Consider the following 24,741-nt stretch of genomic DNA (forward strand, 5'->3'; position numbering starts at 1 on the left):
TTGTTCTCCAGCCTCTGATTCTCAATCTCCTAGCTCCTCACTCTGTCCAGGTAGGAGGCCCGGTGGCCATTCAGGCTTTGCATTGTCTCCTTCTCATTCTGGATGCCCCCCTTTCCCACCAGAACCCTGGCCATCCCTATGACCAGGTTTCCACACCCCCAGAGGCCCCAGAAGCTGGTGGCGACAAAGAGATCCAGGAGCCCAAGCCCCTGGCGCCTGTATAGATGCTAACCACACTGCTGGCAGGCTGGATGTTGTGGCTGGGTAACTGGATGGAGCCCAGGGACAGGTAGTTCATGGAGAAGGTGGTGGAGCAAGTGGTGAAGCTCATGCTGTCCATGGAGGAAAGTGAGAGGACAGGATTCAGGCTGTGCCCAAAGTTATTATTTTAAATGTTCACTAAAATAGCTTAAAGATTATTCTCCATTGCCTGCATAAAGTCTAAAATACCAGCCAGACACAGTGGCTTACACCAGTAATCCCAGCCCTTCGGAAGGCTAAGGTGGGTGAACTGCTTGAGCCCAGGAGTTTAAGACCAGCCTGAGCAACATGGCATCTCTACAAAAAATAAGCCAGGTGGCACCTGTGTGTATTCCTAGCTACTTGGGACGCTGAGGTGGAGAGATCACCTGGGCCGGGAGGTCAAGGTTGCAGTCAGCCTAAAGCACACCACTGCAGTCCAGCCTGAGCAACAGAGTGAGACCCTGTCTCAAAAAATGAACCAAAGTGTAAAACATGCTTAGCATGAATATATATTAAAGCCTTCAACAATCTGATTCTAACTAATATTTTCAGTCTAATCTCCCACCATTCACTCGTAAGAAACCCTTACTCTTTTCACACCAGTGCATGCCATCCTCTTAAATCCATAAAAATGTTATGCTTCCATGCCTTCAAACAAGTCTTCTTTTGTCTAAATCATCTTCATTTTTAGCTAACCTAGAGAACTTCTACTCATACTTTAGGACCCAGTTCTTTTATTATAACATGTAACAATTTGCTTATTTGGGTGTTAGCTTCTATAAGACTAGATTTTAAGCTCCTAATAAACAAAAATAAATCTTACTTGTCCTTGTGTTCCTAGCATCAGTCACTCTCCTGGGCATACAGTGGTGAATTACAAACATTTGCTGAATTAAAAGTTAATGAACAAATATTCAATCAGGACTCACAGAGTTTCTTAGGAGTGGTAGAACCTGTTTTTCTTTCCTCTTCTTTCTCTTCCTCCTCCTCTCAACTACCCTATCTTCATCCACTAAAACTCCTAATCTCAGCAGCAAATAAAATCTTTTCTATAAGACATATTATTCCAGGAAGACGAAATAAATGTATTTTTCCTTATTCCACCTATTAGGTAAAACTAAAAACCCTGGACATAATACATAAAGCAAATACAGGAAGACTCTGAAAGGTGGAGCGAAGGTTACTGCTAGGAACATCAAAACCCAAAGAACAACATGGTCATGCATTCCTTGGGCTTTATTTTTGCCTAACGCATCCAAGACATCCAGCTGAAGAAGGCAGAAACATGGACACACCAACAGGCATGGGCAAAATAGCCTGAACAAAAGCTTGTCTCTAGCTGAAGGCCAGGAAAAGGTTGGCTTAGTCAGAAAATGTTTAAACAAGAAATGCTCTATTCTACCCTAACCCCAAAGAAAAAGTTGTTGCTCCATTCCGATCCATGCCAATGAAGGTCACGTGGGGAGCCTAGACTTCCACCCTCATGAGACACTAATAAGGTGCTCCAACACCCTCACCAGAGTGGTATCAAAGAAAGCCAAGTAGGGAGTCAGGACATTCATCCCTTTGGCCAATAACATGATCTCCCCATCCCTGCAGTACGAAAACCACACAAGGAGCCAGAACTTCTACCCCCATCAAACAGTATTGAGGAACCCTCCACACCTCACTGAGGTAGTATTAAAGAAAGCCTGCTAAAGAATTAGGACTTTCACCATCACCCAGCAATAATGAGTCCACCCCCACCACAGTGTCAATAGAGACCTTATGTGGAGCCAGAATTCCCACCCTTGCCCAGTAGTAATAAGGAGTCCCTCCCATTCAAGTGTCAACAAGGCCAATTGGAGAACCTAGACTTCCATTCCACCTGATATTAACAAGGTGGCACCTCCCTCCTTCCACCACTAGAGTGGTGTCAGAGAAGGCCAATCAAAAGGTTTAAATAAGATTTAGGGTCTCATAACATAATATAAAAATTTCCAGATTTCATAAAAAATCACACTAACAACCAAAAGTAATAGATGCCAACAACAGACGACAGAGGTGCTAGAATTACCTAACAAAGATTTTAAAGTAGCCATTATAGACATGTTTCAATGAGTAATTACAAACAGGCTTAAAACAATGAAAAAAATAGAAAGCTTTAGCAAAGAAAAAGAATGTCTCAGTAAAGAAATGAAAGATATAAAGAAGCACCAAACTGAAATTTAGAACTAAGAGATATAGTAACTAAAATTTAAAAAAGCTCCATGAATAAGTTCAACAGCAGAATGGAGGAAATAGAGGAAAGTAATGATGAGCAGAAAGAGCAAACAATACAAATCAGTCAATATGAAAAATATAGAGAAAACAGACTTGAAAAAAGTGAACATGCTTCGGGAACTTTTTTTAAATGTAATATTTGTGTCATCGAAGTCCTGGAAAGAGAGAATGAGGGTGGGGTGAAAACATACTTAAAGAACTAATGGCTGAAAACTTCCCACGTTTAGCAAGAGACACAGAACTACAAATTCATGAAGTTGAGTGAACCCCATACAAGATAACAAAATAACACACATGAAGACATACCATAATTAAAATTCTGAAAACTAAAGACAAAGTGTTGAAAGCAGCTATGACATCTTACATTTAGGGGAAAACAATTTGAGTAACAGTGAGCTTCTCCCTGAAGAAACCATGGTAGCCAGAGAGAAGTGGCACAGTATCTTCCAAGGGTTGAAAGAAAAGAACTGTCAACTCAGAACCCTGTATCCAGTGAAATTATCCTTCAGGAATTAAAGAGAAAGCAGTACATTCTCAGATAAAGGAAAATTAAGAGAATTTTTCAAAAGTAGTCCAACCCTAAAAGAATAGCTTTAAAAAAGCTCTCTAAACACAAATGTTAAAAGAAAGAAGCTTGGAACATCAGAAATGAAAAAGGAATGCAGCAACAGAAATATAGGTAAATACAATTGGCTTTCCTTTGCCTCTTAAGTTTTCTAAATTATGATAGACAATTGAAACAAAAATTATAGAACTCTCTTATATGGTTCTAAATGTATGCAGAGTAAATATTTATTACAATTATAAACAAAGAATAAGAAAGGGATGGAGGTAGCATTTATATACTTTACACAAACTGGTAAAATAATGATACCAGTAGATTGTGATAAACTGTATGTTGCAATACCTAGAGCAAACTTTCTAAAAAAAAAAAAAACTATGCCAAGAAATACACTCAAAAACACTATAAATAAAATGGAATACTAAAAATTGTTCAAGTAACCCACTCAAAGGCAAGAAGAAGAAAACAAGAAAGCTGAGAAAAGAGAACAAACATAAAACAAAAAATATAGGGTAAATTTAAGTCCTGTTGAAATGGGAAAAATTCCCTTGACCCCCACACAGGGCATGGTGATGGGGTGGTTGTGTGCTTCCGCAGGATCCGCTGCTCAAAACCCCTAGGGGGAGCAAGCAGACCGGCAGGTCAAGGGGAGAGTGGGCTCTGACCCTATGGCAACGTCTAGGGCTCAATGTTTACAGCTGCTGAGGCCCCAGGGGGCGTGTGTTACAGTGTGCTCTTTCAGTTTAGCTGTTCACAGGCAGCTTGTGTTAATCAGCTTAATTAGACCCCCTGCCTTATTGCAAGGACCAGAGGGCTTTCTGTATCCCAGCTTCTTGCCTTAGTGTACCAGAAAAATCGGATCACACGTGGTCTTGGAGAATGACTGCAAGGTTTTTTATTGAGTGGTGGTAGCTCTCAGCGAGGTGGATGGGGAGGCCAGAAGGGAGATGGAGTGGGAAGGTGGTTTACTTGTGTCTCTGCCTGCTAGTGTCTTCGGATTTTTATAGGAACAGGATGGGGGCATAGAGGGCTAGGGTGGTCTTGGAAAAATCAACATTTGGACACAAAAACAGAAATGCTTGTGTCCTTACCTACCTCCATGAGCACAGCCCTGGGGTGGAGCGCTGGCCAGGGACCCCACTCTTCTGTTAGCACTTCTCTGCCCCCCATCCTGTATCACTAATATATCAATTTAAAAAAACAGTGGATGAATGGATTTTAAAACAACAACAAAATACAGGCTGGAGTAGTGGTTTATTCCTGTAATCCTAGTGCTTTCAGGAGGTTGAGGCAGGAGGATGGCTTGAGGCAAGGAGTTTGAGACCAGTTTGGCAACATAGCAAGACCCTCATCTTTACCAAAAATAAAAAACAAACAGCCCAGGATGGTGGTATGTGCCTATAGTCCCAGCTACTCAGGAGGCTGAAGTGGGAGGATCACTTGAGCCCAGCAGTTAAGGCTGCAGTGATCTATAATCACACCACCTCACTCAGCCTGGGTAACAGAGTGAGAGACTGTCCCTAAAGAAAGAGAAGGATAGAGAAGACACAAATACCCAATATCAGAAATAAAACAGGAGATTTCACTAAAGAACCTACGGCCACCAAAAGGATAATAAAGAAATACTGTGAACAACTCTACAAACATTGACAACTTAGATGTAATGAACCAATTCTCCAACAAACGCAAATTACCATAACTCACCCAATATGAAATACATAATTTGAATATCCAAATCATTATTAAAATAACTAAATTTTTAACTTAAAAAAAAAGAGAAATCTGCAGGCCTTGGTGGTTTCACTGGAAAATTTCACTAAATATTTGAAGAATATTAACACCAATTCTACACAATCTTTTACAGAAAACAGAAAGGGAGGAAATATTTTCCAATTCATTTCATGAAGATAGTATTATACTTAGGCCAAAACCAAAGATAAGACCAAAAATAAAAAAATAAAAACTACTATGTTCATGAATTGAAATACTCAATATATTAAAAATGTTAATTCTCCCCAAATTGAGCATAGATTTAATACAATTCTTATCAGAATCTCAGTAGGTTTTTTTATATTTAGACAAGATTATTTTACATTTATGTGAATAATCAAAGAACTAGAATAGCTAAAACACTTTTAAAAGAAAGAAAAACCAATATACCTAATTTCAGAACTATCTATATAGCTACCATAATCAAGACTAAGTAGTTGTAGTCTACAGACACATATGTCAATGGAATAGAACAGAGAACACAGAAATAGAGCCATATAAATATGCACAAATGATTTTTGACATCAGTACAAAGCAATTCAGGGAAGAAAGATAGCCTTTTCAACAAAGTGTTGGAGCAATTGGACACCCATAGGCAATAAAATGAACTTCAACCTAAATTTCACACTTCATATAAAAATCAACTCGAAATGAGTTACACACATTAAAATGAAGTGTAAAATAGTAAAACTTTTAGAAAAAAAAACAAAGGAAAAAATCAGAATCTAGGGTTACACAAAAAAGTTCTAAGATTTTACATCAAAAGCATAATTGATAAAGGGAAAAAAATGACTAACTAGACTTCATACAAATTAAAAACTTTCTCTCTTTGACAACCTATAGAATGGGAGAAAAATTTTGCAAACTATGCATCTGACAAATTTCAAATATCCAGAATCTATGAGGAACTTAAATAAATAAATAAGTAAAAAAGAACCCCATTAAAAAATAGACAAAGGACCTGAACTGAAAGTTTTCAAAAGAAGTCATACACACAGCAAACAAGCATATGAAAAAATGTTCAATATCACTAATCATTAGAGAAATGCAAATAAAAACCACAATGAGATACCACCTCTCACTAGTCAGAATGGCCAATATTAAAAAGTTAAAAAACAACAGATCCTGGCAAGGTTACAGAAAAAAAGGAATGCTTATACACTGCTCGTGAGAATGTAAACTAGTTTCAGTCACTGTAGAGAGCAATATATAACCAAAGGAATATCAGTTGTTCTGCCATAAAAATACTACACTTGTATGTTCATCACAGCATTATTTGCACAAGGGCAAAGATATGGAATCAACCTAGATGCTCAGCAGTGGTGGGCTGGATAAAGAAAATGTGGCATGTATTCACCATAGGACACTACATAACCATAAAAAAAGAATGAAATAATGTCCTTTGAAAAACTCAAAACCTAGCAGAAGACAAGAAATAACTAAGATCAGAGCAGAATTGAAGGAGATAGAGACACGAAAAACCCTACAAAAAATCAATAAATCCAGGAGCTGGTTTTTTGAAAAGATCAACAAAATAGACAGACCACTAGCCAGACTAATAAAAAAGAAAAGAGAGAATAACCAAATAGATGCAATAAAAAATGATAAAGGGGATATCACCACAGATGCCACAGAAATTCAAACCATCATCAGAGATTATTACAAACAACTCTATGCACATAAATTAGAAAACCTGGAAGAAATGGATAAATACCTGGACAGTAGCCTCCTCCCATGCCTAAACCAGAAAGAAGTCGAAACCCTGAATAGACCAATAACAAGGTCTGAAGTCGAGGCAGCAATTAAGAGCCTACCACCCAAAAAAAGCCCAGGTCCAGATGGGTTCACAGCCGAATTCTACCAGACATACAAAGAGGAACTGATACCATTCCTACTGAAACTATTCCAAATAATCCAAAAAGAGGGAATCCTTCCCAAATCATTTTATGAGACCAACATCATCCTAATACCAAAACCCGGCAGAGACTCAACAAGAAAAGAAAACTACAGGCCAATATCCATGATGAACATAGATGCAAAAATCTTCAATAAAATACTGGCAAGCCGATTACAACAGCACATCAAAAAGCTTATCCACCATGATTAAGTAGGATTCATCCCGGGGATGCAAGGCTGGTTCAATATACGCAAGTCTATAAATGTAATTCACCACATAAACAGAACCAAAAACAAAAACCACATGATTATCTCAATTGATGCAGAGAAGGCCTTCGACAAAATTCAACAGCCCTTTATGCTAAAAACTCTCAATAAACTAGATATCGACGGAACGTATCTCAAAATAATAAAAGCTATTTACGACAAACCGACAGCCAATATCATACTGAATGGGCAATAACTGGAAGCATTCCCTTTGAAATCTGGCACTAGACAAGGATGCCCTCTCTCACCACTCCTATTCAATATAGTACTGGAAGTTCTAGCCAGAGCAATCAGGCAAGAAAAAGAAATAAAGGGTATTCGATTAGGAAAGGAGGAAGTCAAATTGTCTCTATTTGCAGACGACATGATTGTATATCTAGAAGACCCTATCACCTCAGCCCAAAATCTCCTGAAACTGATAAGCAACTTCAGCAAAGTCTCAGGATACAAAATCAATGTGCAAAAATCACAAGCATTCCTATACACCAATAACAGACTTAAAGAGAGCCAAATCAAGAACGAACTGCCATTCACAGTTGCTACAAAGAGAATAAAATACCTAGGAATACAACTAACAAGGAACGTTAAGGACCTCTTCAAGGAGAACTACAAATCACTGCTCAATGAAATAAGAGAGGACACAAACAGATGGAGAAACATTCCATGTTCATGGTTAGGAAGAATTAATATCGTGAAAATGGCCATACTGCCCAAAGTAATTTACAGATTCAACGCAATCCCCATCAAGCTACCAATGACCTTCCTCACAGAACTGGAAAAAACCACCTTAAACTTCATATGGAACCAAAAGAGAGCCCGCATAGCCAAGTCAATTCTAAGCAAAAAGAACAAAGCGGGAGGCATCACACTACCAGACATCAAACTCTACTACAAGGCTACAGTAATCAAAACAGCATGGTACTGGTACCAAAACAGAGATACAGACCAATGGAACAGAACAGAGGCGTCGGAGGTGACACAACATATCTACAACCACCCGATCTTTGACAAACCTGAAAAAAACAAGCAATGGGGAAAGGATTCCCTGTTCAATAAGTGGTGTTGGGAAAACTGGCTAGCCATATACAGAAAGCAGAAACTCGACCCCTTCCTGACACCTTACACTAAAATTGACTCCAGATGGATTAAAGACTTAAACATAAGACGTAACACCATAAAAACACTAGAAGGAAACCTAGGCAAAACCATTCAGGACATAGGCATAGGCAAGGACTTTATGACCAAAACACCAAAAGCATTGGCAACAAAAGCCAAAATAGACAAATGGGACCTAATCAAACTCCACAGCTTCTGCACGGCAAAAGAAACAGTCAATAGAGTGAATCAGCAACCAACAGAATGGGAAAAAATTTTTGCAGCCTACCTGTCTGACAAAGGGCTGATATCCAGAATTTACAATGAGCTAAAAAAGATTTACAAGAAAAAAACAAAAAAGCCCATTCAAAAATGGGCGAAGGATATGAACAGATACTTTACAAAAGAAGACATACATGAGGCCAACAAACATATGAAAAAATGCTCATCATCACTGGTCATTAGAGAAATGCTAATCAAAACCACATTGAGATACCATCTCCCGCCAGTTAGAATGGTGATCATTAAAAAATCTGGAGAAAACAGATGCTGGAGAGGATGTGGAGAAATAGGAACACTTTTACACTGTTGGTGGGAGTGTAAATTAGTTCAACCACTGTGGAAAACAGTGTGGCGATTCCTCAAGGACCTAGAAATAGAAATTCCATTTGACCCAGCAATCCCATTACTGGGCATATATCCAAAGGATTATAAATCGTTCTACTATAAGGACACATGCACACGAATGTTCATTGCAGCACAGTTTACAATAGCAAAGACCTGGAACCAGCCCAAATGCCCATCGATGATAGACTGGACAGGAAAAATGTGGCACATATACACCATGGAATATTATGCAGCCATTAAAAACGATGAGTTCACGTCCTTTGTAGGGACATGGATGAACCTGGAAAACATCATTCTCAGCAAACTGACACAAGAACACAAAATCAAACACCACATGTTCTCACTCATAGGTGGGTGTTGAACAAGGAGAACACATGGACACAGGGAGGGGAGCACTATACACGGAGGTCCGTTGGTGGGGAGTTGGGGAGGGATAGCATGGGGAGAAATGCCAGATATAGGTGAAGGGGAGGGAGGCAGCAAATCATACTGCCACGTGTGCACCTATGCAACAACCTTGCATGTTTTTCACATGTACCCCAAAACCTAAAATGCAATAAAAAATAAATAAATAAATAAATAAATAAATAAATAAATAAATAAATAAAATAATCATAAGGACCACTGGAAAAAAAAAAAAAGATATAATGTCCTTTGCAGCAACATGGATGAATCTTGGGGGCATTATTCTAAACAAATTAATGCAGGAACAGAAAACCAAATACCACATGTTCTTACCTCTAAGTGGGAGCTACACATTAAGTGCACTTGTACACAAAGAAGGGAACAATAAACACTAGGGTCTACTTTAGAGTGGAGGATGGGAGGAGAGTGATAATGGGGGGAAAAAAGCTACATATCAGGTACTATGTTCACTACCTGGGTGATAAAATAATTTGCACACCAAACCAAAGAGACACACAATTTACCCATTTAACAAACCTGAACATATACCCCAAAAACCAAAATAAAATTTGGAGGACATATGTACCATATGATAAATAATTGTAAAGCACACCAGAATTAATGTACATTGTGTAACAAATTATTTTATTGTGAATTTTTTAATGTTGCTCTTTGAAAGATTTGTTACTAAGATGAAAACAAAAACTATAGACTGTGAGAAAATATTTACAAACCACATATCCAAAAATTATGGCATATTAAATATAAAAAGAACTCTTAACATCTCAGCAGTTAAAAAATTCGATTAGAAAATGGAAAGAAGGGCCAAGAGAAGTGGCTGACACCTGTAATTCCAGCACTTTGGGAGGCCAAGGCAGGCAGACCACTTAGGTCAGGAGTTCAAGACCAGCCAGGCCAGCATGGAGAAACCCTGTCTCCACTAAAATACCAAAAAATATATATATATAGCTGGGCGTGATGGTGGGCAATTGTAATCCCAGTGACTGGGGAGACTGAGGCTAAAGAATCACTTGAACCCGAGAGGCAGAGGTTGCACTCCAGCCTGGGTGACAGAGCAAGACTCCATCTCAAAACAAACAAACAGAAAACAGAAAATGAACAAAAGGCATTGAAAAAACATTTCACCAAAGAAGATACACAGATGGCAAAGGAGCACATAAAAAGAGATTCAGTATCATTAGTTACTAGTGACATGGCAAATTAAAACCACAAGATACAACTGCACACGTTTATCAGAATGATTAAAATTAAAAATAGTGGCCGGGCGCGGTGGCTCAAGCCTGTAATCCCAGCACTTTGGGAGGCCGAGGCGGGTGGATCACGAGGTCAAGAGATCGAGACCATCCTGGTCAACATGGTGAAACCCCGTCTCTACTAATACAAAAAAAAAAAAAATTAGCTGGGCACGGTGGCGCGTGCCTGTAATCCCAGCTACTCAGGAGGCTGAGGCAGGAGAATTGCCTGAACCCAGGAGGCGGAGATTGCGGTGAGCCGAGATCGCGCCATTGCGCTCCAGCCTGGGTATCAAGAGCGAAACTCCGTCTCAAAAAAAAAAAAAAAAAAAAAAATTAAAAATAGTGACAAAACCAAATGCAGTGAGGATGCGGAGAAACTCATATATACTGTAAAATACCATTCATATAACATTCTTGAATGATAATATTATAGAAGTGGAGAACATACTAGTGTTATTAGGGATTAAGGAGGAAGTGGGGAGCGGGAGGAAATTCGGTGTGGGTATATCAGTGGAGACTCTTGAGGGTTGATCCCTAACCATTGCAGGGATCACCCCTCAAGAGTCTCCACTGGTAAAAGAGACACTGGGACTCAGAAAAAGAACACAGAATCACTAATTAAGCCTTAAAATTAGCTCATTAGGCAAAATCTGAGTCATGGGGAACCAAGAATAAAGACTTAGCATGGGAGTAGAGACATAAAAGAACCAAAAAAATGCAGAGATAAGTGTGTCTGGGACAGAAAAGCAAGAATGGACTGCCATGAGCATGGCTCTGAGGACCAAAACTGATGATTCAGTCAGAGAAGAAATCTCAAGATGAAGACCCTCTTTAAGCTGGTTCATTCCAAAGGAGGTAACTTAAAATGAATTTCTTTCTGAAACACAACCAAGTACTCAAAATCTTTCCTGTCTACAAAATTTCCCCAAGAAGAGAAAGTAAAAGACATCAGTCATAATTGAGTCTCAGATGTAAAAGCATTAGAGTAAAGAACAAGTCTCCCTGGAACCCAAATCTGGCTGTCAGTTCCAAACGTTGCACACTGAATGACAGGGCCCTTTGTTCCTAGCCCAGGATCACACTTCTCAGAGCCCCTTCACCAATCATGCTACAACTGCTGGCAGAAAGGAACTTCCAGTCTGTTTCCTGCTTATCTTGAACTAGGGGTGTCCCCAGGAAAGCCTCAGTGGTAGAATGCAATGGCCCAGAAACCACAGCTTATCAGTCCCCAGGAGGGAAGACTTTCAAAAGTTCCTTTGTTGGAAAGAAATTCGACTGATATAAGAAGTTTGAAACCTCCAATCAGACTTAAAATCTCCAAATTCTCTCTAATGAAGCTCTTGGGAGCTGTACAAAAGGGCTGGAATAAATGCAACACCACCATAAAGAAGAGTGGAGTCAGTGGTATCACAATAGTCTTCACAGGATACTTCATCCTGTGTTGTAGCTGGAGTTTCATGCATCTGAAGCTGCAGTACTGGCCTAAGTAGTATTGACCTGGATATCACTTTAAAAAGCTTTGGAACTACAAGGGCATAATATGGAGCTGACTATAATACATAGTTAACAATTTAAAATTGCATTTGAAACAAGAAGAGGGAGTGAAAATAATAAAACTATTGAAATCTATAACAATTATATAGAAAGTCAATTTTCATTAACATGGACAAAAAAAAAAACAAAAACAAACAGAAAGATAACTGCCATACCAGACGCACAGATATCAATGGAAGGACATAGGAAACATGAAAATGTAGGAATTTATGACACCACCAAAGGACCACAACAATTGTCTGGCAACAGATCCAAATCAAAAAGAATGGCTCAAAATGCTGGATAAATAATTCAAAATATTGATTTTAACAAAGCTCAATGAGATGCAAAGAAAAATATGAAAACTAGTACAAAAAAGTTCAGAATATGGATGACAAATTTACCAAGGAAATAGAGAATTTTTTAAAATTTTACTTTAGGTTCTTGGGTACATGCGCAGGTCATGCAGGGTTGTCGCACAGGTGCATACGTAACCAGGTGGTTTGCTGCCTCTATTCCCCCTTTGACTATATCTGGCATTTCTCCCCATTTTATCCCTCCCCACCTTCCCCACCCCCTGCTGTCCCTTCCCTACCCCCCCAACTGCCCCCAGTGTGTGATGCTCCTCTCCTTGAGTCCACATGTTCTCACTGTTCAACACCCACCTATGCGTGAGAACATGTGGTGTTTGGTTTTCTGTTCTTGCGTCAGTTTGCTGAGAATGATGGTTTCCAGATTCATCCAAGTCCCTACAAAGGACACAAACTCATTGTTTTTTATGACTGTGTAATATTCCATGGTGTATATGTGCCACTTTTTTTTGTCTAGTCTATCATTGATGGGCATTTGGGTTGGTTCCAGGTCTTTGCTATTGTACACAGGGCTGCAATGAGCATATGCATGCATATATCTTTATAATAGAATGATTTACATTCCTTTGGGCATATATACAGCATTGGGATTGCTGGGTCAAATGGTATTTCTGCTTCCAGATCTTTGAGGAATCACCACACTGTCTTCCACAATGGTTGAACTAATTTACACTCCCACCAACTGTGTAAGACTGTTACTATTTCTCCACATCCTCTCCAGCATCTGTTGTCTCCAGATTTTTTAACGATCGCCATTCTAACTGGCATAGGAGGGTATCTCAATGTGGTTTTGATTTGCATTTCTCTAATGACCAATGATGATGAGCATTTTTTCATATGTTTGTTGGCTTCATATATGTCTTCTTTTGAAAAGTGTCTGTTCTTATCCTTCGCCCACTTTTGAATGGGGCTGTTTGTTTTTTTCTTGTATATCTGTTTTAGTTCTTTGTAGATTCTGGATATTAGCCCTTTGTCAGATAGGTAGACTGCAAAAATTTTTTTCCCATTCTGTTGGTTGCCAGTTTCGCTCTAATGATGGCTTCTTAATAGAGATTTTTTTTTAATGCAGATGTTGTGGAAGTAATAAATTCATTAAGGAAAAACAAATTACATTTGAAAGCTTCAATAATAGACTAGATCAAGAAGAAGAAAAAATCTCGGAACTTGAAAACAAGTCTTTTCTTTTTCCTTCAATTTTTATTTTACATTCCAGGGCACCTGTGCAGGATGTGCAGTCTGTTACATAGGTAAATGTGTGCCATGGTGGTTTGCTGTACAGATCAATCCATAACCTAGGTATTAATCCCAGCATCCATTAGCTATTCTTCCTGATGCTCTCTCTCCTCCCATCCCCTACCCTCTGACAGGCCTTAGTGTGTGTTGTTCCTCCCCATGTGTCCATGTGTCTCATCATTCAGCTCCCACTTATAAGTGAAAACATGTGGTATTTGATTTTCTGTTCCTGCATTAGTTTACTGATTATAATGGCTTCCAGCTCCATCTATGTCCTTCTAAAGAACATGATCTCATTCCTTTTTATGGCTGCATAGTATTCCATGGTGTACATGTGCCACATTTTCTTTATTTATTCTTTTATTGATGGCCATTTGGGTTAATTTCATATCTCTTCATTGTGAATAGTGCTGCAATGAGCATATGCATGCATATATCTTTATAAGAGAATGATTTACATTCCTTTGGGCATATATCCAGCATTGGGATTGCTGGGTCAAATGGTATTTCTGCTTCTAGATCTTTGAGGAATCACCACACTGTCTTCCACAATGGTTGAACAAGCTTACATTCCTACCAACAGTGAAAAATTGTTCCTTTTTCTCCATAGGCTCAGCAACATCTGCGCTTTCTTGACTTTTAATAATCACCATTCTGACTGGCATGAGATGGTATCTCATTGTGGTTTTGATTTGCATTTCTCTAATGATCAGTGATGTTGAGCTTTTTAAAATATATTTGTTGGTCAAATGAATGTCATCTCTTGAGAAGTGTCTGTTCCTGTTCTTTGCACACTTTTTAATAAAGTTGTTTGGGTTTTTTTCTTGTAAATTTGAAAACAGGTCTTTTGAAATATTCCAGTAAGATAAAAATAAGGAAAAAAATAAAAGAAGAAAGAATGCCTTTGAGACATCTGAGATTATACAAAGTGACCAAACTTATGAATTAGCAGTATTCCTAATGGAAAAGAGAGATCAAAAAGTTCAGAAAAACCTACTTAAGAAAATAGTCAATGAAAACTTCCCAAGTCTAGCAAGAGAGTCAAAATCCAGATAGAGAAGGTCCAGCCATCCCTAGGCAAATATATTACATAAAGGACTTTGTACTGCATATTATATTAAGAACTTCTAAAGTCAAAGTGAAAGAAATAATTTTTAAATTGGCTACAGAAAAGCATCTAGTCATCTATTTAAAAAAGAAAATAAAATCCCCATCAGACTAACAGTAGACTTTTATGAAGAAACCTTACAGGCCAGAAAGAAATGGAATGACATTTTCAAAGTCATTTAAAAAAATCTGCTAAAAGAAAACCCAGGACCAGATGAATTCACAGCCAAATTCTACCAAACCCAAATATACAAAGAAAAACAAAGAGAAATTCTCCCATAAACTACACCAAAAAGTTGAAGAGAAGGGAATTCTCCCTCACTCATTCTATAAGGCCAGGATAACCCTGATATCAGAAGCAGACAAGGACACAACACGAAAAGAAAAGTACAGACTCATATCCCTGATGAACATAGATTCAAAAATCTTCAACAAAATACAAGCAAATTGAATCTAACAGCATATAAAAAGATAATACACCATGATCAGGAGTGATTTATACCAGGAATGCAAAGATGGTTCAACATTCCCATATCAATAAATGTGATACATTACATAAAGAGAATTAAGAAAAAAAAAATATGATCATCTCTATGAAAGTGGAAAAAGCAACTGATAAAATTTAATGCCCTTTCATCATAAAAATCCTCAACAAACTAGGCATAGAACAAAACATACTTTGACATAATAAAGGCAATATATGACAAACCTATAGCCAACAACATACTTACAAGGGAAAGGTTGAAACCATTTCCTCTAAGAATTGGAATGAGACAAGTATGCCTACTTTCACTACTCTTATTTAGCATAGTACTGGAAGTCCCCATCAGTGCAATCAAGCAAGAGCAACAAACAAAAGGCATCCAAATTAGAAAAGAGGAAGTTAAATTATTCCTGTTTGCTAATGATATTATATTCAGAAAACCCTACAGAGTCGACCAAAAAGCTCGTAGATTTGAAATGAATTCAGTAGTTCCAGGATAAAAAATTAACCTATAAAAATTAGTACTGTTTCTATACAGCAATAATCATCTAGCTGAGGACCAAATCAAGAAGGGAATCCCACTTACAGTGCTACAAAAAAATAATAATAAAATACCAGGCATATATTTAATCAAGGAGGTGAAAAATCTCTGTAAGAAACAACAAATTACTGATATATAACAAATCATGAATGACACAAACAGAAAAAATTACCATGCTTCCAACCCATGGTCACTATTTGGAAAAATCAATATTGTCAAAATGGCATGCTGTCTGTATTAGTCTGTTTTCATGCTGCTGATAAAGACATATCTGAGACTGGGCAATTTACAAAAGAAAGAGGTTTATTGGACTTACAGTTCCACATGGCTGGGGAGGCCTTACAATCATGGCAGAAGGCAAAGAGGAGCAAGTCACATCTAACATGGATTGCAGCAAGCAAAAAAAAGAGAGCTTGTGCAAAGAAACTTCCGTTTTTAAAACCATCAGATCTCACAAGACCCATTCACTATCATGAGAACAGCACAGGAATAACCCGCTCCATGATTCAATCATCTCCCACCAGGTCCCTCCCATGACATGTGAGAATTATGGAACGTCCAAGATGAGATTTGGGTGGGGACACAGAACCAAACCATATTATTCCACTCCTGCCCCCTCACAAGTCTCATATCTTCATATTGCAAAACCAGTCAAGCCTTCCCAACAGTCCCCCAAAGTCTCAACTCATTTCAGCATTAACTCAAAAGTCCACAGCCCAAAGTCTCATTAGACAAGGCAAATCCCTTCCATCTTTAAGCCTGTAAAACCAAAAGCAAGCTAGTTACTTCCTAGATACAACTGAGGTGTTGGGTAAATACAGCCATTCCAAATGGCAGAAATTGGCCAAAACAAAGGGGCAACAGGGATCGTGTGAGTCCAAAATCCAAAGGGGCAGTCAAATCTTAAAAGCTCCAAAATGATCTCCTTTGACTCCATGTCTCACATCCAGGTCATACTGATACAAGAGGTAGGTCCCCTAGTCTTAAGCAGCTCCACTCCTGTGGCTTTGCAGGGTACAGCCTCTCTCCTAGCTGGTGTTGAGTGCACGGTGCAAGCTGTCAGTGGATCACTATTCTGGAGTCTGGAGGACAGTGGCCCTCTTCTCACAGCTCCACTAGGTGGTACCTCAGTAGGGACTCTGTGTAGGGGCTGCCACCCTACATTTTCCTCTGCACTGCCCAGCAGAGGTTCTCCATGAGGACCGCACTGACCACTACAGCAAACTTCTGCCTGGGGATCTAGGAGTTTCCATACATTTTCTGAAATCTAGGTGGAGGTTCCCAAACCCCAGTTCTTGACTTCAGTGCACTCACAGGATCAACACAATGTGGAAGCTGCCAAGGCTTGAGGCTTGCACCCTCTGAGCTGTGGTCCAGGCGCTACACTGGCCCCTTTCAGCCACAGCTAGAGCAGCTGGGATACAGGGCACCAAGTCCCTAGGCTGTACACACTGCAGGGACCCTGGGCCCAGCCCAGGAAACCACATTTTCCTCCTAGGCCTCCAGGCCTGTGATGGGAAGGGCTGCCAAGAAGACCTCTGACATGCCCTGGAGACATTTTCCGCACTGACTTGGAAATTAACATTCAGTTCCTCGTTACTTACCCAAATTTCTGCAGCCAGCTTGGGTTTCTTCTCAGAAAATGGAATTTTCTTTTCTATTGCATTGTCAGGCTGTGAATTTTCCAAACTTTTATGCTCTGCTTCCTTTATAAAATTGAATGCCTTTAACAGCATCCAAGTCACATTTTGAATGCTTTGCTGCTCAGAAATTTCTTCAGCCAGATATCCTAAACCATCTCTCTCGAGCTCAAAGTTCCACAAATCTCTGGGGCAGGGGCAAAATGCCACCAACCTGTTTGCTAAAACATAACAAGAGTTACCTTTGCTCCAATTCCCAACAAGTTCCTCATCTCTATCTGAGACCATCTCAGCCTGGACCTTATTGTTCATATCACTATCAGAAATGTTGTTAAAGCCATTCAATACAATCTCTAGGAAATTCCAAACTTCCCCATATTTTCCTGTCTTCTTCTGAGCCCTTCAGTCTATTCCAAACTCTGCTTGTTACCCAGTTCAAAAGCCACTTTCACATTTTCAGGTATCTTTTCAGCAGTGCTCCACTCCCTGTAACAATTTACTGTATTAGTCCATTTTCACACTGCTGATGAAAACATACCCAAGACTGGGCAATTTACAAAAGAAAGAGGTTTATTGGATTACAGTTCCACATGGCTGGGAAGGTTCCACAATCACGGCAGAAGGCAAGGAGGAGCAAGTCATATTTTACACGGATGGCAGCAGGCAAAAAAGGAGCTTGTGCAGAGAAACTCCTGTTTTTAAAACCATCAGATCTCATGAGAAACATAAGAACCATAAGAACAGCACAGGAAAGAGCTGCTCCCATGATTCAATCATCTCCCACCAAGTCCCTGCCACAACACATGGGAATTATGGGATCTCCAAAATGAAATTTGGGTGGGGGCACAGAGCCAAACAATATCACTGCCCAAAGTTACTTATAGATTCAATGAAATCCCTATCAAATTACCAACCATTTTTCACAGAATTAGAAAAAGCAATCCTAAAATTCACATGAAACCAAAAAAGAGCCCAAATAGCCAAAGCAATCCTAAGCAAAAAGAAAAAGCTGGAAGAATCACAGTACCTGACTTCAAATCATACAACATAGCCATAATAACCAAAACAGCATGGTACTAGTCTAAAAATAGATGGATAGGTCAATGAAACAGAATAGAGAACCCAAAAATAAATCAACAAACCTATCACCAACTGCTCTTTTACAAAGTAAAAAATACATATACACTCTGGAAAAGAAACCTTTTTCAATATATGATGCTAGGAAAATTGGATAGTCACATGCAGAAGAATAAAACTGGACTCATACTTTTTACCATATCATATACAAAAATTAATTTAAAATAAATTAAAGACCTAAATATAACACCTGTAGGTATAAAAATTCTAGAAGAAAACCTAGAAAAAACTTTTCTGGACATTGACCTATGCAAAGAATTTATTATCAAGTCTTCAAAATACAAAATAGCAAAAACAAAATTTGACAAATAAGACTTAATTAAACCAAAAAACTTCTACACAGCAAAAGAAACTATCAACAGAGTAAACACAAAACTTGCAGAATTGGAAAACATATTTGCAAACTATGCATCCACAAGGGCTAATATCCAGGTTCTATGAGAAATTCAAACAGCTCAACAAGAGAAAAAAACAAGTAACTCTACTAAAAAGTGGGCAAAGGACATGAACAAATATTTTTCAAAAGAAGACATACAAGCGGCAAACAAACACATGAAAAAGTGCTTAAAATCACTAATCATCAGAGAAATGCAAATTAAAACAATGAGTTACCATCTCATACCAGTCAGAATGGCTATTACTAAAACGTAAAAAAAAAAAAAGAGAAATCAACAGATGCTGGCAAGGTTGTAGAAAAACAAAAGGAAATGTTTATACACTGTTGGTGGGACTATAAAGTAGTAAAACCTTTATGGGAAACAGTATGAAGATGTCTCAAAGAACTAAAAATAGAATCACCATTCAATCCAGAAATCCCATTACTGGGTATATAGCCAATGGAAATACCTCATTATATCAAAAAGATGCCTGCCCTTCTTTCAGAACTATTGACAATAGCAAAGATACAGAATCAACCTAAGTGATTATCAATGGAGGACTGAAAAAAGAAAATGTGGTTTATATATGTATTATGGAACAGTACTCAGCCATAAAAAAGAAGGAAATCACGTCATTTTTGGCAAAATGAATGGAAGTGGAGGCCGGAATCCTAACTGAAATAACTCAAAAACAAAAATTCAAATACCACATGTTCTCATTCATAAGCGAGAGTGAACCAATGAGGACACATGGATATACAGAGTAGAATAATAGACATTGGAGACTACAAAAGGTGGGAAGCCGAAATGGGGATGAGGGCTGAAAAATTACCTATTGGGTAGCATGTTCACTATCTGGGTGATGGGGACACTAAAAGCCCAGACTTCACCATTATGCAATATATATATGTAAGAAATCTGCACTTGTACCCTCTAAATTTATGAAAATTTTATAATAAATCAAAATAAAAATAATTAAAAGAAATTTAGGACAAAAGAGATACATGATAAGGTCAAGGTTAAATACAGAGTTAATAGTGAAACAAGCCCTAATTCCCTGTTTATCAATACAACACTTTTCTTTGTTTTACCAAGCCAACATCATAACAAGGTTCAGGGTGGCACATTTCACACATTTGAGTGAACATCCAATCATCATGCTCATGAACTACAAAATGATCTACAACAATCTTTTCATTATAGTACTTTGTTTTACACATTCCCAAACAAAGAGTCAGTCTCCTTTATAGCCTGTCTAAATGCATTATTATTTAAAGAATCTGTATACCATCTGAAGCTGAATTCCAACCACACACTCTCTGGAACAGAATGGCTTCTTTTATACAAGATGGCTGATTTCCAACCCATGTCTCAAAGCTATCAATGGCAAAAAGAGACACCAACAGTCTGGAAACTTATCCCACCTAAGCAAGAACAAAATAAAGCCCCACAAGTGGGGGACGGGGTCCCCTTGTCCCTAAGGGACTAGAAAGGAATTTCACTTTGCCTCATTCCTCTAGCTTTATTCCAGTATTCTGGCACCTACAAACATTAAATATTTAATGAGTACCTATTATATGCCAGGCACTGTGCTACATACTCGACAGTGAATAAGATATACAACCTCAATCCTCAAGGAGTTTGTCATCTGTGAGAGATAACAATTACAAGTAATTACAGTACAGTACATGAAGGGTTAAGAGTACATCCATAATACCTTGAGGCAACAGGCATCATCCACTACCGGCCAGGAAGAGAGAATTCAAATGGGAGGAGATTTGAGAGAAGAAGGAGTGAGAGTTCAATATAGCCAGTGAGTGGAGAATTAAGCTATTGAATTACTCAGGTCACTCAACTGGGAAGGTATCTAAACAAAATAATATTTTTGGATGTTTTAAGCGATACATGGCTTACTTCCAGGCTTTCATAAATGCTTCTATAAACCTCATAATCACACTGTAACTTTTCTGTTTTGGAAAATCAGCTTTTTACACACTGAATTTACTTAAAAGAGACTTTTTTCTACACTTGTAAAAGACTACTGTATCACCTCCCTCTTCCCACTCTCTAATTAAGTTCTGTCAAAAAATTTTTTTCATTGTATTTGTTTTGGTTCTTAAAAAACCAATATGTAAGTCAAACAACATGGTTTACATATATTTCCATAACTGTCTTGCCATATTTTGTCACACCCACTAATCAGAGATTTTCCACTCATCTCTCTGTTGTATGTGAAGCTGGCAGAAGACAATATTCTAAATTGCTTTCCAACCGCAGCACCTCAAGAGACTTAAAAACACATTAACCTCAGGCAAGACAGCATGCTTTCGTTTTGCAAGAAAATAAAACATTAATTACTGTCACAAAGCCTTCCTTAAAGGTCAAAAATAAATCCATAAATGCAATAAAATTGAGGGAAAAATTAACCTAAGCCTTAAAGGAATAAACTCTTGATCTTGGAGTAAATATTTTTAAAACCTCACTACAATTTTACTTCTTGTGTGCCATAGTACCAAAACAAAGGAATTAATTAGGACACGTTAATCTCGTGTGTGTTTGTTTTGTTTTGTTTCAGTCTCACAAGTATACACGTAACTTACTTGTTTCACTTAAGTTACTTGTTCATATTTTGGGTCAATAGATATCTGCTTAGAAGAAAGCATGCACTTTGAACAGTACTATTAATAATATCTCCACTGTATTGTTACATATTTTTTCTACTGAACTGAAATCAACAGCAAAAATGCCCCATTTATTTCAGTAGGACTGAAGAAAATTTAAAAATTTATGTAGTAAAAACAATATGTGTGAGCCACCTGTTTGCTTTTTAACTAAATGGATTGGTATGGAATGACAGCTGCTGCAAAACCAACACACTTCAAATACTGTATATTACTTTGCCAAGAAGACTAAATTTTGGTATCATTTACTTTATTACCATGGGACGTGTTAATGGAGATTCTTACAGAAGAGCACTGTAATGAATATTTCTAGCCACTAAGTGTCACTGTTCATTTAAATTTTTTTAAACTACACTGATGGGCATGGTGACTCAGTAGAATCTTTTGAATGGGGTCAATCAGAAAAAATTAAAATGATTAGATTACATAACACACTTAAAGCAAAGCCCAGGCACTACATGAATGTAAACTGCTTAAAAGGAATTCCTAGAGATAGAGGTGTTGCTCTCAGTGGAATTCCAACTGATCAAATCAGACATTTTGCAAGCTTAAATAAGGTTTGAGCTACGCTAAGCCTTGTAATCTGTTTTTACCAATATAAATGCCAAAACTGAATTGCGACTATAAAGTCTGCCAAGTTTCTTTGTATTGTATGTCAGTATGCTGTTTTCCTTCATAGTGCCATCAATAAACATGTCTGGGGATCAACTGCTTGTGATCAGATATGCTACTTTCATTGTTTCAAGCTGAGCTGATACTGCATGAAATGCCAGTGCCAGAGAGGTTCCATTCAGGCTTGAACATTTGAGGGAAGAAGTAAGGCAGGCTTTCCTCTACCCTGCATACAAAAATTTAGGTTAATGTAAGAATATCCCTGATGCTTACAAGATACAGACATCATTTCCTAGACATGCATAAATTTTAGACAAAAGCATAATGCTCCACCCCTTGCAGGTTCTTGTTAAATAATTCAAGAGATACATACTCAGAGTTTTAGAGAATAAGATTTTTAGCCATACTACTCACCATATGTAATAGTCTTGTTATCTCAAGATAGCAATATCATCATATATTTTTCTGGTTATACCACTGCACTATTACAGGATAAAAAATGTACATTATTGCTGGGGTTCACTTCAACTAAAGGACCCTTTCCACTTTTTCCCCCAAAAATAAAGAACTTACACCCAGAATTACTCAAATCTCTATCTCTTCTTGCAAGACAGAGTGCATCCATTTTGAAATAACAGTTGTTGTAGCTTCTACTGGTCCTATCAAAGTGGGTGTGTTTGGGGGTCTTTTTGTTTTGTTTTGTTTTGTTTTGTTTTGTTTTGTTTTGTTTTGTTTTTGTTCTGTTTGTCCAATCGCGAGCATTTTATCTTAGGCAATCTTTTATACTTACAAGACAGTAAAACAAATGATGGTAAAAGTTAACATTTTTCAAAAGTACTTTAAATGTTCAGAGCTGAGAGAAATAAGTTTGTACCCGGCAGGAATGGGTAAGTAAAACTTTTTTAAAATAGTAAGTTCTTGAAAAGTACACCTTAATAAGTAGATAGAATTTCCTGAGACCTAGAAGAGGAGAGAGGGCATTCCATGTAGATGAAACTGTAATAGCAAAGATGTTGTAGTAGTATATTTTAAAGACAGTGAGCAAGGATTTCACATTAGAAAGTGGTAGGCATAAGGATTAAAAGAACTTTTGGAACCAGACCAGAATAAAAAAAAATTAATATTAGTTTTAAATCATTCAAACTAAGAGATGATGGGAACTATTAAAACTTTTTAACACAAGAATGATTTTTTAAGTGAATTCAAAAGACTAATTTGATAGGGGTGTATAGCAAAGTTTGAAAATAGCAAATGACAATTTTTAAATATTTTTAAAGATATATTGTGGACATATTTCAAAATTATTAGAAGTGTTTAAATGTTTACACCCAGTAAATTCTTTTGTTGAAAACTCTACAAAAATTAAAATAAAGGAATTAAAAATTCACAAAAAGAAAATAATAGGTACACAAAAATTATAGCAACAATTCTAGAGGAAAAAAATACCTCAAAGTCCAAAATTGGGAAAAGCATGACACATATTCTTTTTATATATATAATATGTATAATTATTATTTGTCAATTGAAAATAAAGACTATTGGACAGGAAAAATTAAATAAAAATATTATTTTTGAAGTATAACAAACATTCAGAAAAATTTATATCATACATGAATTTTTACAAATTTAATGCATCTAAATCAAGACTCAATAAATCATCAACCTCTAAAACCTCTTTTGTGCATCCTTCCACTGACTATTACCCCAATACTAATAGCATTGATTAGTTTGCTTGCTTTTTTCCTTTATACATCTGGAATCATACAGTATGAAGTCATTTGTGTCTAATTTCTTTCACTCAATGCTATGTTAATGAGATTCATTCAGATGACTATCGTAAACTATTATATTTTAAAATGAAAGCAATACTTTCTATTCATAGTGGTATCTAATAAGCTCTAAGTATATTTTGCTAAATAAAGGCAGTTCTTTAAAATTTTTTTTTTTTTAACTTCTGGGATACATGTGCAGAATGTGCAGGTTTGTTACATAGGTATACATGTGCCATGGTGGTTTGCTGCACCTATCAACTCATCATTTTGGTTTTTTTAAATTATTATTGTACTTTAAGTTCTGGAGTACGTGTGCAGTTCTTGCAGGATTGTTGCATAGGAACACACATGCCATGGTGGTTTACTATCTCTATTCCTCATCACCTATATCAGGCATTTCTCCCATTATTCCTCCCCATCCTCCCCTCACCCTGCTGTCCCTCCCCTAGTCCCCCACCCCCCAACAGACCCCAGTGTGTGATGTTTCCCTCCCTGTGTCCATGTGTTCCCATTGTTCAATACCCATCTATGAGTGAGAACATGTGGTGTTTGATTTTCTGTTCTTGTGTCAGTTTGCTGAGAATGATGGTTTCCAGATTCATCCATGTCACTACAAAGAACACAAACTCATCATTTTTTATGGCTACATAGTATTCCATGGTGTATAGGTGCCACATTTTCTTTATCCAGTCTATCATTGTTGGGCATTTGGGTTGGTTCCAAGTCTTTGCTTTTGTAAACAGTGCCACAATGAACATACATGTGCATGTATCTTTATAATAGAACGATTTATAATCCTTTGGGTATATACCTAGTAATGAGATTGCTGGGTCAAATGGAATTTCTAATTCTAGATCCTTGAGGAATTGC

The 24,741-nt window shown here is 37.6% G+C and overlaps 2 pseudogenes; one reads left to right on the top strand and one right to left on the bottom strand.

Moving 5' to 3' along the window:
- Window positions 1-296: 296 nt before the first annotated feature.
- LOC105708830 (mitochondrial nucleoid-associated protein 1-like) lies at window positions 297-11,873 on the top strand (annotated as a pseudogene).
- Window positions 11,874-19,889: 8,016 nt separating this feature from the next.
- On the bottom strand, window positions 19,890-19,986 carry LOC135277147 (small nucleolar RNA U13; annotated as a pseudogene).
- Between the last annotated feature and the right edge of the window lie 4,755 nt (window positions 19,987-24,741).

The sequence above is a fragment of the Aotus nancymaae genome, unplaced genomic scaffold (genome assembly GCF_030222135.1).
Source record: "Aotus nancymaae isolate 86718 unplaced genomic scaffold, 86718_ANA_hifiasm-v0.15.2.pri h1tg000029l, whole genome shotgun sequence".
Taxonomy (NCBI): Eukaryota; Metazoa; Chordata; class Mammalia; order Primates; family Aotidae; genus Aotus; species Aotus nancymaae.